Source organism: Felis catus, chromosome D1, assembly GCF_018350175.1.
Source record: "Felis catus isolate Fca126 chromosome D1, F.catus_Fca126_mat1.0, whole genome shotgun sequence".
In the NCBI taxonomy this organism is placed as follows: domain Eukaryota; kingdom Metazoa; phylum Chordata; class Mammalia; order Carnivora; family Felidae; genus Felis; species Felis catus.
This window is the reverse complement of record NC_058377.1, coordinates 55,626,370-55,640,510: the sequence shown is the minus strand read 5'-3', so window position 1 is coordinate 55,640,510 and position 14,141 is coordinate 55,626,370. Positions and strand designations below refer to the sequence as shown.

At 49.0% G+C, this 14,141-nt stretch overlaps 1 long non-coding RNA gene across 2 annotated transcripts; it reads left to right on the top strand.

Moving 5' to 3' along the window:
• The first annotated feature begins 6,517 nt into the window (after window positions 1-6,517).
• LOC109492342 lies at window positions 6,518-13,850 on the top strand. 2 transcript variants are annotated; one of them, XR_006586272.1, is made up of 4 exons: window positions 6,518-6,820; window positions 8,040-8,135; window positions 9,790-9,901; window positions 10,060-13,850. It is a non-coding gene; the product is annotated as an uncharacterized LOC109492342 (long non-coding RNA). The 2 variants fall into 2 exon arrangements; XR_002146183.3 differs by having other exon boundaries at window positions 9,790-13,850.
• The last annotated feature ends 291 nt before the right edge of the window (window positions 13,851-14,141 follow it).

The window sequence follows — 14,141 nt, the reverse complement described above, 5'->3', positions numbered from 1 at the left end:
CTCGGCGACTCGGGGAGGGCCCTCTCCTGCCAGCCTCTGAGGAGCGCTCTGTGCCCTCCCTCCGCTTCTGCCATGGTGTGCCAAGTGGTCTCTTCGCCTCCTCAGGGCTCAGGATGAACCCCTCTGAACAGCTGGGCTTGTTCTGGGCTCACAGAGAGCTGATCATTTCTGGTTGGAAACATAAGCGTACGTGCACCTCTCCCCCTCATTTGTGCTTTCCAAATCACCTGTGATCCACTGCTTTGCCTTGTCTTCCCAGAGGCCCCAAGAAGAGAACTTTTACCCTCTTTTTCAGAGAAGCACACTGACTCCGGGGGGGAACAGCAACGTGTCTGAGTTCTCACCAAAAGTTAGGGCTGAGTTGGGGCTGGAGCTTGGCTTCCTACCTCCCAGCCAAAGACAAAAATCACCCTTTTATCAAACACCTAGACCACCACAGCTGAAGGATCCTTGAAGATGGAACATCTAAACCAACTCCCCTGTGTACAGATGGGGAAACTGAGGTACAGAAAGGCATATGGACTTCCTGCAGTCCTGCTGGCCACACTCAGTGTCCCTGAAGGCATACAGGGACTTAAGGAAGACTCTGGCAGAGCTGCTTTTAGCTCCAGCTCTCCTGCTGACTTGTGGAACAGGGTCCACACCCCTTTCTCTGCCCTGGTTTTCCCATCTGTACAGGGAAGGCTTAGTTTAGCTGTGCAGGTCTCCAAAGATCCGTCAGCTCTGATGTTCTGTCAGTAAAAATCAGGAAATGGGTGGTGTTTGTCTCTGAAGCTGGCCACGTCCCCTCTCCCAGCCCTTCCCCCAGGAGCGTGTGAACAGTGCCGGCACTGTGGGTTAATTCAACCCCATCCTGGGGGAAACCGTTTGTATTTTTAGGCTCTAGGAGATGGATGCCAATGATTAGGCACAGGGTGCTTGGCTCATAGAGCCAGGCTCATGGAATTAGTCAACTCATAGTATCCTAACCCAAAAAGATGAAGATGCCTGTGGTTGTGTTAACAGACAAACGAGCAAAATAAAAATGGTAATAGAAACCCAAGGAAGGAGAGTGGAGGATTTCTGTTAGAGCTGGGACCTCTTCAGCTCCTGTAGCCAAAGGTCATCCTGCTGACCTCCCCACCCGATTTCTTGCCTTCGTTCAGGACAAGCTCCCCGATGACCCACCTGCCATGCTGTCTCATTGGGGCTGACTCACTGCCTCTTTGCAGGTCCTAAGGTTGCTGCACCAGTGTCCTCAGATGTCAAGCCCTCCAAGAAGACTCTAGCCTGGAGATTCCTCATTCCCACCACAGCCCCTACAGTTAACACTCCTGCTGCCTGTCTGCTTCCTGGGACTCCTGCCCAGGGAGTGCTTCATATATGGCTCATTCCCTTCCTGTCCCCAACAGGGGCGTGAAGAAGCCACTTGGAAAATTAGATCTGTTCACTTGGAAAATTCGATCTGTTCAGATGGTAGGGCTCTGGGGAGCCAAGCAGGGAAAGGAAGGAGAGAAGGAAGGAGAAAGGAGCTGAGGGAGGGAGGATGTCTTCAGCACTCCGGACAGCTCCAGGCCAGGCTTGTTCTCCCTGGAGGAAGGAAGGATGGGCAAACACTAAAGAAACCAGCATTACTGAAAATCCAGTATTATTGTTATTCCAATTTTATCGATAAGGAAAGTACACTACCCAGAGAGGTTAGGTAATCTGACCAAGGGCACAGAGCTAGTAAGTGGCAGGGCCAACTATTTCTGCTCATCGCGCCACATTGATTCTTTGGGACTCTAATGGTGGTTTTTCTATCTTCCTTTTTGGGATGAAGCCTTTTGTGGAGATAGATACCACAGTCCCCTGGATATTCAGCTCTTCCTTCTCCGTCTGCTTTCTCCAGCCTGGGTGAAATTAACCGTTACTAAGTACAGTAAGTATTTACTATGTTCTAGTAACTATATATCTCAACTAATTTAACCCTTGCAACAACCTTGCAAAGTGCGTGTTGTATTTTGCTTTCTTCACATCACTTTATTCATGCTAACATGAATAAAGGCACTGCCCACTTAAGACACATCAACAAACCAAAGAAGCAAAATTGCTTTCCCCCTTCAAGAGCGACCTTTCTAGCATGGGTAGAGATTCAACCAAAAAGAAACATAATAAATAATTAGATTTATTTTTTATTTTAGAAAGTGATAGGTGATATAAAAAAAGAAAGGTAAAGGGGGGTAATAATGTATTATAATTCAGTATAAGTATTTTCTATACTGCTGCACAATCTTCATGTTTATAATTTCAATGGTCAAGGAACACACTGGGTGGATGTGTCACAAGTTAGTAATTATCTTTTTTTGGATATTTTTATTTTGTTTTGTTTTGTTTTATGTTTATTTATTTTTGAGAGAGAGAGGCAGAGCATGGGCAAGGGAGGGGCAGAGAGAGAGAGGGAGACACAGAATCTGAACTCTGAACTGTCAGGACAGAGCCCGACGCAGGGCTCAAGCTCATGAACTGCCAGATCATGACCTGAGCTGAAGTCAGACATTTAACCGATTGAGCCACCCAGGTGCCCCTTTTTTTGGGATATTTTTAGCCTTAATCTTGTCCTGGATGGATTTTAGGGCCTTTGTTTTTGTGCCAGACTTATGCCTGTTTGCTCTCTCAGCTCCATTCCCTGACCTTCCCAAACCTGACTGGGCTCCTAATTGGGAGACTAGGGAGGGACCTCTGTCCCAAGGAGGGCTGATCCTGAAAACTTCATTCCCAGCATCCCTTGCCACTGTTTTCTGGATGGGTTTAGCCAATAGGAGACCCTGACAGGAGACTGGAGGCAAGGAGAAAAATAGAAGCCAGGAGACCCTCCCCCCCCCCACCGCCCACATGTGGAAGGTGTCCCAATGATAGCTGTGTCTCCTCTCTGGTCCTAGCATCGTCAAACACCCCTCCTGATGTGGCTCCAATGTCTGGGCTTAAGTACTACCACCTCCTTCTTCTTTTTGTCCCTCCCCGACCAGGGGTGGAAGAGACTTCCTGCTGTTGCCAATCTCTGAACTGCTTCATATCCCAACACCTTTGTAATCACTCTCCCACTCCAACTTCCCACTACTGAAAGTACTGATGAGGACTCTGTTTTCCAGGGTGTATCCTGATCTATATACTATATATCTGAGTTGCTTGCAATTTCCCACCGTTATGAATAATTCTTTAATAGATATCATGCTTTTATCATCTTTAAAATTTTTTCTTTATGATAAACTCTCAGGAATAGCCATACTAGATCAAAGAATAACAACACCTTTAAGGTACGTTACATATTGCTTCATATTGTAATGTATTAATGCCAAGATATTCTTTAGATAATTGGAGACATTTGCATATTGCCTGAGCATTAGCTGATACATGGTATTCTTAAGATTTTTAGGTGAAATAATGGCAAGGTGGTTATGTAAAGAAATTTGTCATTTGTTTTCAACTCTGCATACTTGAATTATGTAGAGGGAAATGACATGATGTCTGGGATCTATTTTGAAATTATTATACAAAAGGCGAGTGATGAATGAAATATGAAAAGATCTTAATTTTTGAATCTAGGCTATGGTTGTATTTGGGTTCATTGTAACTTTTCTTCCTACTTTTGCTTGTGTTTAAGAACTTTCATAATAAGAGAAAATAGTGTTCATACTAATTAACAATGTAGGTATACAACTTTCACCAAATCATTTTTAGCATTCAGTATAATAATTTTTAAAAATATAACCAGCGTTTTGAAAAATCATGCATTGTGTTAGTTTTCTATGTTGTATGATAAATTACCACAAACTTAGTGACTTAAAACAACACATGTGTATTATCTCAGTTTCTGAGGGTCATAGGTGTGGGTGCAGCTTAGCAGGACTCCAGGTTAAGGTCTCACAGGCCACAATCAGGACATTGGTCAAGGCTGAGTTCTCATCTGGAGGCTCAACTAGGGAAGGATCTGCTTCCAAAATCATTCAGATTGTTGGCTGTTGGATTCATGAGAGCTTGCCGCTTCAAAACCAGTAACGAGTCTGCTAGCAAGAGTCTTAGAAAACATAACATAATCTAATACAACCTAATCAACAGAGTAACACCATACCGTATTCTTTACTATATTCTATTGGTTCAAAGGAAGTCACGGGTCCAGTCACATTCACAGGGAGACGTCATACAAGGGCACAAATACTGGGAGGTAGGAGCTGTGAAGGCTACCTTAGAACTATACCTTAGGCATATAATAGTGAAAGAAACTGACAGCCTTGGAGAGTTCATTCCGCAGCAAGCTGGGTCAGGGCTAGAACCAGAACCCAAGCTTCCCTATGAAAATTGTAATCATCTACTTTATGACTTTGCTAAGGGGAGAGCCAGAACCATCTTCTTTCCTTCCCTCCACACTCCATCCCTAATTTCTATCATCTCCCTCTTACTCCCTGCCATACTCCGGGCAGGACCTTGTTCTGTAGTCTAAAATCTCTTAGGAAGGTCACATGAAGGTCATTCTCATACTAAAGGACTGATGGTAGATACAGACTTGCTAGGATTTTCCAACGTGGGGTATCTGCTATGTAACAAAGACAACAAGATGATTTGCTCCAAGAGAATGAAGGTTTACTTTTAGACATGTGGGGACATAAACAATCACTGGGGACAGTATTTGGATGGGAGGAACAAACAGTTCCTATCTCAGAGTGGATAAACCCGTCCTGGCAACAGTAACCAGGAGGGAACTCTGAGCTCCACAGACTTCAGTTAAAATCCTCAACCATAATACTCTCTGAGTGACCCTAAGGAAGTCACTTAGCTTCTCTGAGCTTCAATTTCCTTATCAATAAACAGTGATACTATTATAATATCTACCTCACTAGGAAGCTATGAATGAGTGTTAAAGCATTCGGTAAATGATGAACATTACTAATAATAATCACTATCATCACCATTACCGAGCACTGACTAGATGCAGATACAGATCACATGATTCAAAACAGAAAGTGTTCAGTGCCCTTGAAACAGGAAAGGGGGATGTTTAAAGAAAAAAGATTATGGCAGTCAGGATCTCAGCTAGAAGCAGAGGCACATGCAAATTAGGATAATCCCCGGAGGATTTATTTACCAAAGAATTATTAACAGAAGGATGTAGAGCTTGTGCTAAAACTGGGGTTAGCAGCAGCAGAGCTGCTACCATTCTTGGCCCCAAAGGGAAGGGAGGGCACAGTTACCAGACCTGGGAAGGGTAAAGTTATGAGAGAAGGCTGCCTTGATGGGGGCAATGACCTTTGGTTGAGGGATACAGCCAACCTAAGACAATCCTGCATGGAAGTAGCAATGGAAACAAATATCTTGATCTCACTCTTCTTGATCCTCCAGGTCTCTCCTTGGTCAAACCCAAGCAGAAGCTGGCAGGCATAGAGGTTTGATGGTGTTTCCCACGCAAGCCAGCCTCCCAGGTCAGAGTAGGCGAGGGGAGGAGATCACCTGGCAGGCAAGACGAAGATATGTGGCACAGTCCACCCCTTTGCCTCTCAGCATTCACTCCTGTCTTTCATCCAGTGAAGTCTTGTCCCTAAGATAGACGTGCAAAGTCTCATCGGCTACCATATTAAGAAGGTACTGTCAATTCACCTTGCAACCACTTGAGACTAACACATTAGTCATGGGGCTCCTGGGGGGCTCAGTTTTTGAGCATCCAACACTTGACTTCAGCTCAGGTCATGATCTCACGGTGCATGAGTTTGAGCCCCACATTAGGCTCTGTGCTGATTGTGCAGGGCCCGCTTGGGATTTTCTGTCTTCCCCTCTCTCTCTGCCCCTCCCCTGCTCATGCTCGCTCTCTCTCTCTCTCCTCTCTTAAAAATAAATAAACATTTAAAAAAAAACTTTAGTCACTACTAGTGTTCTTTATATAAGAAAGTGGGTACAAAAGAAGCCATTTTGCATAACGCGTGGCTGCTACAGTCCCCATCTCCATAGCTGATTGGTCATCTAAAGTGCTTAATCAGGGGCACCTGGGTGGCTCAATCTGTTTAGCGTCTGACTCTTGATTTCAGCTCAGGTCATGATTTCAGTGTTGTGAAACTGAGCCCCACGTCAGGCTCGTGCTGGGTGCGCAGCCTGCTTGAGATTCTCTCTTTCTCTTTCTCTCTGCCCCTCTCCCACTCACATGCAGGAGCACGCATGCTCTCTCTCCTTCTCTCTAAAAAAATAATAAAATAAAACACAAAAATACAGAGCTAATCACAGCTGCCTCCATTTGCCATTATTCTATGTCCCCCTCATCCTCTTGCAGCACCTCACTGCAAGGTGGGGCTTCTCCACCTGGTATAGGGATCCAAACCCTCATTCCTAAAAAATCTTGAGTCCTCAGTGGTCTGCTCTTTACTGGGTTGCTCCGTTGATTATTGACCGGGACTTCTGGGCAAGGGAGGACTGACAGGCTCCTCCTTTAATGTCCTGGGTGCCAGTCACAGTCCTCCCTTCTCCATTGTGAGGCAACAATGACATTTCCTCATAGCAATGGGGACCCATCGCTTTGGCTTATATAGTGTGACTTCCTTCTCTGCCTATTGATTCAGGGTCATGAAGATCTCGAAATGGTCAAGGGGCAGTTTCAACTTCCAATTCCTAAGATGAATTACTGCATTCTCTGGTGGAGCTGTTCCTCTCCGAGACACAGGGAGCTCCAAACTGCCAAGTTCAAGATCGGGCACAGGTGGCAGCAAACACTCTTCCAGCGAGAGGCCACTCCTCTTCATTTTTTGGTTCCCAACCTGCTCATTCTGTCTACAGGAAGACCACACACTTGGTCATTAGTATAAAGCGTATATTGCATCCTGTGAGTACAAGCTAGTGTCTCCCAGCTCGTTCTATAACTGAATCTTCAGCAGACCAGTCCACAGGCCCATCAAGCCAGATGCTTCTGGATGATGGGAGATGAAGCCAAACCAGTGAGCCACCTGCTGCAGCTCCTCTGCAGTCAGATGCGCCCCTAGTCAGATCATTGTTGTAGAACACACTATGGTAATATAGGGCACTCCTGCAAACCCAGGAATAACAGTTCTGGCAAAAGCACTGGGCAAGGAAAGCAAATCTATGCATAGTTCTATTCCTATCTCTGCGAGTAGAAAAAAGGGTTGCCTCCCCTGTGAGGGGAGAGATCTGATATAACAGGTAGCTGGCTGATCCCTCCCCCCAAGGAAATGGTGCCAGTCTGTGCATTTGGTGTGGCCTCTGCTGTTGGCAGGCTGGGCGCTGAGCTGCGGCAATAGTCAGATGAACCATGGAAGTCCATGTTATGGAACCCACACGCAGCCTCCATTCCGGTTCTTGTGGCCATTCTGGATGTGGGCCCGTTGAACAAGCATTTGGGGTGGCTGGAAAGCAGCTGACTGATAGCCACAGCTCATCTTGTTCACCTAAGTATTGAAGACTTCCTCTGTCATAGATACCCCTCTGGTGGGGCACTCACACCCCGTGCCTATTCGGAGAGATGCATCCACATACCTCATTGACACCAATTTTCCTATCCTTAGGATGGCCTAAGACCTTGGCCATCCAGATGACCCATTATCAACTACCCATGAGTCAAAGTGAACTAAGACCTCAGGCCATCTCTCCTTCTGCACAGAATGGACACCCGGAGGGATCCTCTGAAGTTCTGCCCACTGGGGAGATTTCCCTTCACCACTTGTATTTCAAAGCCAGCTTCGGTTGGGGATTGTCATGTAGCTTCCATCCACTCCTGGCCAATGCCAGAGTATCATGATATCCATCCTTGAACGAGGCCCACTTTTTCCTCCTCCACTAACTGGTAATAAGGAATTCCCAATAAGGTCATGGGTGTGGGTTGAGGGAGAAGTGGCAGAAACAGGAGTAGGTACCATGGGAGCCTCAGCCACCTGCTTGGTCATATCTGCCACCTCCATTTTATTAAGGAATGGTTCTGTGCATGTCAATATTATGGTTCAGTGCATCAGATAACACCCAGTTCACTTGTCAATTCTGGTAGCACAGTCACTGAGTGTCTGTAATGTGTCTGTTTCCATCTCTACCAGGGCCAGGAGCAAGTCATTAACGGCTTCTTAAATGGATAGAAGTTGTTCACAGGAAAGAATATGAGTTCACTCTGCCACCACCACCTGCTGCCATGAGTGAGTTCCTCATACTTTAGTGAAGGGAGCATGCTCCAGCTTCTCCTAGGGGTGTGAGCAGCTTGTGTATAATAGATCTGTTTCAACATGTTTACTTTCCTGAGACTTTAGACTCTTTCCTACACAGAATTCTAAGGAAGTTCTGGCATTTCTACCTCATCCAGTGAGATCATCATCGTGTTCAAATTTCAGTTAGGCAAACTAGAGCCAATTAAAACCACTCCTAGGTGATCAAATGAAAAAATGAACCCCCAAATCCCAGGCTAGGGCATTTGTCAGTGAATTTGGTCCCGTCAAGCCTTATAATTCTTTCCCTGGGTCTAATGTCCTTGTAATCCACTCCCACAGGTTCCTGCCAATATAGATTGACAAAGTCTTCTTTTTATATAATGTTTATTTATCTATTTTTGAGAGAGAGAGAGAGAGACAGAGACAGCAGGGGAGGGGCAGAGAGAGAGAGAGACAGAGAATCTGAAGCAGGCTCTAGGCTCTGAGCTGTCAGTGCAGAGCCCAATGTGGAGCTCAAACTGACGAACCGTGAGATCATGACCTGAGCCAAAGTTGGACGCTTAACCGACTGAGCCACCCAGGCACTCCTTGACAAAGTCTTCTAAGAATTTCACTGTATAGACAATCTTCTTGTGGTACAGGCTTTATATTTCTCCTCCATGCCATGCTGGGATTAAGCCCCAGTTATGGGCCATGAAGAACAATGAGGGTGTGTTCTCAGGAGCGCAAGGATCAGCTTCCGGAAGGACTCCTCTAGTTTCGACCTCCGAAAGGCTTTTGTGCAGAGAAGTGGGTGCATTCTGACATGGAGGGAGGGGCTGGCAAAGGAGGTTTGGGGGAATTTGCAGGTCAAAAATTCTCAGCCCCAACCATGTCTCCCCAATGGCCATTCCTTCCTTGTTAGTGCCCCACGTGCAATGTAAGACACCTGGGCTGGGGATGCTGTCACTCTGCAGCCTTTACCACCAGAACTTGGGTTTGGTCCTGCTCTCTCTCTCTGGTAGCCACAGGACCTAAGAGGCTCGTTCCTTCAAGCTCTCGTGGAAGCCTCCCGTGGCTCATGCATCTTCTCAATTATGTGATCGTAAGTTTTCATTTATTTCCCATGTATTTTCTCTTGGGCTGTAGGAAGAAACCGGGTGTCTCCCCTGTCTTTATGACTAGTATTGTTGCCACTGGGCCAAGTGCCAAGGACACTTGACGTGCCGACTGGTCTTCCAACCTGCACTGCAACCCGTGCTACCACTAATGTTCATCTGAGCCACAGGGACACTACCAGAGGCCGTGAACTCATCCTATTTGCCTCAGCAAGGAGATTATCCCTATTGTAAAGCTGAGGATAGGGGTGCCATAAAGAATGTTGCAGTAACTCGGGGCGCCTGGGTGGCGTAGTCGGTTAAGCGTCCGACTTCAGCCAGGTCACGATCTCGCGGTCCGTGAGTTCGAGCCCCGCGTCAGGCTCTGGGCTGATGGCTCAGAGCCTGGAGCCTGTTTCCGATTCTGTGTCTCCCTCTCTCTCTGCCCCTCCCCCGTTCATGCTCTGTCTCTCTCTGTCCCAAAAATAAATAAACGTTGAAAAAAAAATTTTTTTTAAAAAGAATGTTGCAGTAACTCGAGGCTAATGGTAGAACTATTGCCTCCCCAGGCCCAAAGAAGTGGGAGGAGAGAGTTTTCTGGAGCCCAGAAGACAGTTAGCTGCCTCAAAAGGTGAAAGGGCACAGCCAGACTGCAGCATCCTACAGGGAGGAATCTAGAGGGTAAGAGACCCTGCTGACCTTGTGCCTACAGGCCAGCCCCCTGCAGCCCAAAGAGGTGGATGGGGGTAAAGACTTGACCTGGGTGGGCAGATGAAAGACACCGGTGCAGCCACTTTTCCCCAAAGGGAGTCAGGAGCAGACAGCTTTAGTCCTTCCAGGCCTTGAAGAAGGAGAGGTTTGCCCAGGAGCCGATCACAGGGGGCACCTCGGGAGAAAGGAGCGACACAAGCAGATGTGCAGAGACCAGAGTGCGGCAGGTACATCCAGATGTTGGCTGCGTGCCTAGAAAGGAGGTCAGGGTCAACACACACCGCTCGTGCGCTGGCCTGGGCCCCAATCTCCACTCATCTGGAAGACGCTGTTTCTGGAGTCTGTCCATCTTTCTGGCTTGGGACCTCGCGCACTGGGCATCCAGAGACCTCAGGAAACACTGCTCACTGCGGCCCACACAGTGAGGGCCCCACACATTCTACCCCGCTGTCTGCCAGGATCCACAGCCTTCCGGCCCTGCTGTCACCAGGGCTCATCTGACCAACTCTGTCTTTAACTAGTTTGTCCTTAGTGCCCAGCCCTGCGATCAGAAATGGCCTCCATGCCTGATGGGGCCGTGGTCTGCTGTCCGCTTCCAGAGAGAAAGTCCCGTGGCAATAACAGCCCTGATAGAAGAAAGTGCAAGGTGCACACGGAGCTTAGAAGAGGGGACCAACTGCGTGGGCAGAGGCAAGGAGGGCTCCAGGGGAGGTGTCACCGGCCAGGTCTTGGGTGTCCATAGCAGTCCTCCAGGCGGGTAGGAGAGGAAGGCATTGGAAGCAGTGGGACCAGCATAGACAAGTGTCTGGAGACGTGGGAGCGTGAGAGCAGCAGCCTTCCTGTGGCTGGGGGACACGGCAGGGGATGAGGCTGGAGGGACAGAATGAAAAAGGGTCTCAAATACCAGGTTCAGTAGTTTAAATTTTGCCCTGAAGACAAGGGGCTGGGATGGGGGTGGGGGAGGCACACAGAATACATTTTCAAGACCTTACCATTGAGAGTACGTTTGCACTTTCAAGATGTTACTATCGTTGTGCCTATTTTACGGGATTTGGGAAAGGTATGTAACTTGTACAAAGTGACCTGGCTTATGCAAGACGCATCCATACATGCTATAAGCATATGATCTCTGAATTCTTGGGGAGACGAGCACAGTGCCGTGTGGCACTCTAATTATCTACTGCTGGGAAACACCCTTGCACTTAAAGTCTTACCATGACAACAGCCACTTATGTTGCTCGTGAATCTGCAATTCGGGCAGAGGCCGGCAGGGAGGGTTTGTGTCTGTGGCACGCAGCATCGGCCAGGCAGCTTGCCTGAAACAAGTTATAAGGGTGGCGGCATGTCTAGGACCAGGAGGCAGTTCCCGGGAAGGCTGGCAAGGTCTCCACTGGTCTCCCAGGGTCTGGTGGAGACTGAGTCACAAGCAGAGGGCTTGTCGCCTGGCATCAGGGTTGATACCAGGAGGTGGCCTGGTGCTTCTTCATCTTGGGAGGGAGTGCTCTCTACAGGAGCGCTAGGGTCCATTCCATCTGTTCCCCCTGGAGAAATGGAAGCCTTCAGCTGAGGAAGAAGCTGGAAGTGGTCTCTGTGCCTCTCACACAGGGAAGGAACGCCCTGTAGTATCTCTACTCCTGCTTGCACACGTCCACTGGTGAACCACTCACTGTCCCTGGGCCAGCTGCCCTGATGTGGGGCTGCTTGGCTGTTAAGTCTTCTGTCCAGCCTCCCTCCGGCCTCAGCGCCTGCGTCCCTGTTCTCCACTCTGCCCACAGAACAATCCTGCCCCCCATCGTCTTCATCAGCCCCGGAGAGTCAAGAAGCATCACCAAACGTAAAGTACCAATAAATAGCCAACAGTCAGGATAATGACAATAGCCAACACCCAGTGCACGTTATGTTTAGAACTGTTCTAGGTGCTTGGCGTGTGATAATCTATTTAGCCATTACACTCCTGTGAGATAGGACAGACCTCCCCTGTCTTGTTCATTCCTGGGTCCCCAAGACCCTGCCTGGCACTTATCAGCTAGATAATATGTGTGTGTCGTATTGTTGTAGGTTGTATTGTATTGTATCCTCGGAATCCTTAGAGTTGTCGTGAGGACAAAGTATACAATGGATGTGACAAGCAAGAAAGAGGCACACGGTGTGGGGCTTCCTCGTCTCCTGCTCTTTGTCACTGAGGCCCACGCAAAGCCAGGTGTAAAGCCTGAGCTGGGGGTGCTTCAGGGGGGCCCCTGGGAGTGAGGGTGATGCTGCAGGACATCAGAAAAACTGGGGTGGGCGGGTGAATGGAAGGATGGACGCAGATGGATGGATGAAGAAATAAGGGTTCTTTCGAAAGACCATGTACCGGTGTGGACTCAGGCTGGTATTTCAGTCTTTATCCAGCAGAGGGCACCAAGGCTCCAACAATTGGCAGAGGAGCCTTTCTTGGCCCTGCAGGAGGGCACTGTATCCCACAGAGGGCCTGGCCCGCATATTGTCAGCAGCCCTGGCAGGGTGGCGACGGAGGGAAAGACATCAGAGTCCATAGGGGTGCAGGGCGAGGAGCAAAGGGCACAGGCTAGAGTCAGATCCAGGAGTCCACCTCCCGTAAGGGGGACCTTGGGGAGTACCTCACACCCCGGAGAGGTTCCCTTTTGTAACATGATACACAAAATCCGTGTACCTTCTAGGCTGGCCCTGAGGATTAAATGAGATGCACTCTAGGGGGTGCGCAAACCTCAGAGAGATTTGTCTGCCCTCCCTGAGGCCACCCAGCAAGTACGAGGTGGTCTCTGAGGATCCTAAGGAGATGTCTATGAAAATAGAGAGTTGTATTAGGATGAAAGCCGTTCTGGGGAATAGAGACAGTTCTAGGTGAGTGTGGAAGACTTGGGGGCGGGAAGCTGCTCAGAGGCTAGGGAGATTCTTGGAGACACTGAGGTAAGGAAGCCCACCCTGTCATGATGAGTAGATACCTGATCCCCCCTCACAGCCAGCCTAGGAGCTCCAGGTGCACCTCATTAATGTGGGAAATTGAGATTTTGTTTTAAATGTTTGTGGGGGGAGAGAGCAAGTGGGGGAGGAGCAGAGAGAGGAGGACAAGGGATCTGAAGTGGGCTCCACGCTGACAGCAGCAAGTCCAGCCGGACGTGGGTCTCGAACCCACGAGCCACAAGATAATGACCTGCGCCAAAGTCAGATGCTCAACTGACTGAGCCACCCAGGTGCCCTGGGAAATTAAGACTTTCATGTGGAACTTGCCTTGCCCGTCTGCTGGCAGCTGGGTGTGCATTTGCCATCTCAGCGGGTATTTCAGGAGTTTTTCCTTCGGCATTTATTTTATGTATTGTGGTCACTCCTGCTCCCTGCCAGGGATTTATCGCAGGGACCAGGCCTGGCTCACCCTGCCTCAGACTGGGCTTGTGTCAACAGGCCGTCCCCTGCAGAAAGCCAAGCCCGGTTCCATACGGCTTCAAAGACATAAACAGCAAACCAATGCCATGTTTCCCTGGAGCCAATGGCCTTGCCAGGCTGAGGAAGTGTCCAGCCAGACCACAACAGCAAGGGGGCTCCCAGTGGTAAGCCGGTGCCCTAGCCTGGGCCGTGGCCTTGGTCTTGAGCAAGAAGATGGTCCACACTTGCGGTGCTGCTATTTCTGAAAGTGGCTTGCGCAGGACAGGCCTCCCTTTTGGGGACAGGACCCCAAGGCAGAGCAGGGATGCTTTGTTTTCTTCTCGTAAGGCAGCATCTAGAAGCCGCCAAGGTGCTGCGGGCCAGGGTAGAGCTGGGTGGGACCACACCCGGCCCAGGACCGACTCGGGTTTCAGGAGCCCCCGGTGCTGCTCGTCAGGGTGAGCCGCCAGCCTCCGCCACCTGAAGGGTCTGCGTCTTCCCGGGTGGCAGAACTCCCAGCCCCGGGCTCGAGCGGGATCTTTGCATTCATTTCTTTTTTTTTTTTTTTTTTTTTTAATTTTTTTTTTCAACGTTTATTTATTTTTGGGACAGAGAGAGACAGAGCATGAACGGGGGAGGGGCAGAGAGAGAGGGAGACACAGAATCGGAAACAGGCTCCAGGTTCTGAGCCATCAGCCCAGTGCCTGACGCGGGGCTCGAACTCACGGACCGCGAGATCGTGACCTGGCTGAAGTCGGACGCTTAACCGACTGCGCCACCCAGGCGCCCCTGCATTCATTTCTGATAAAGCTCCTCTGGGCACATCCTA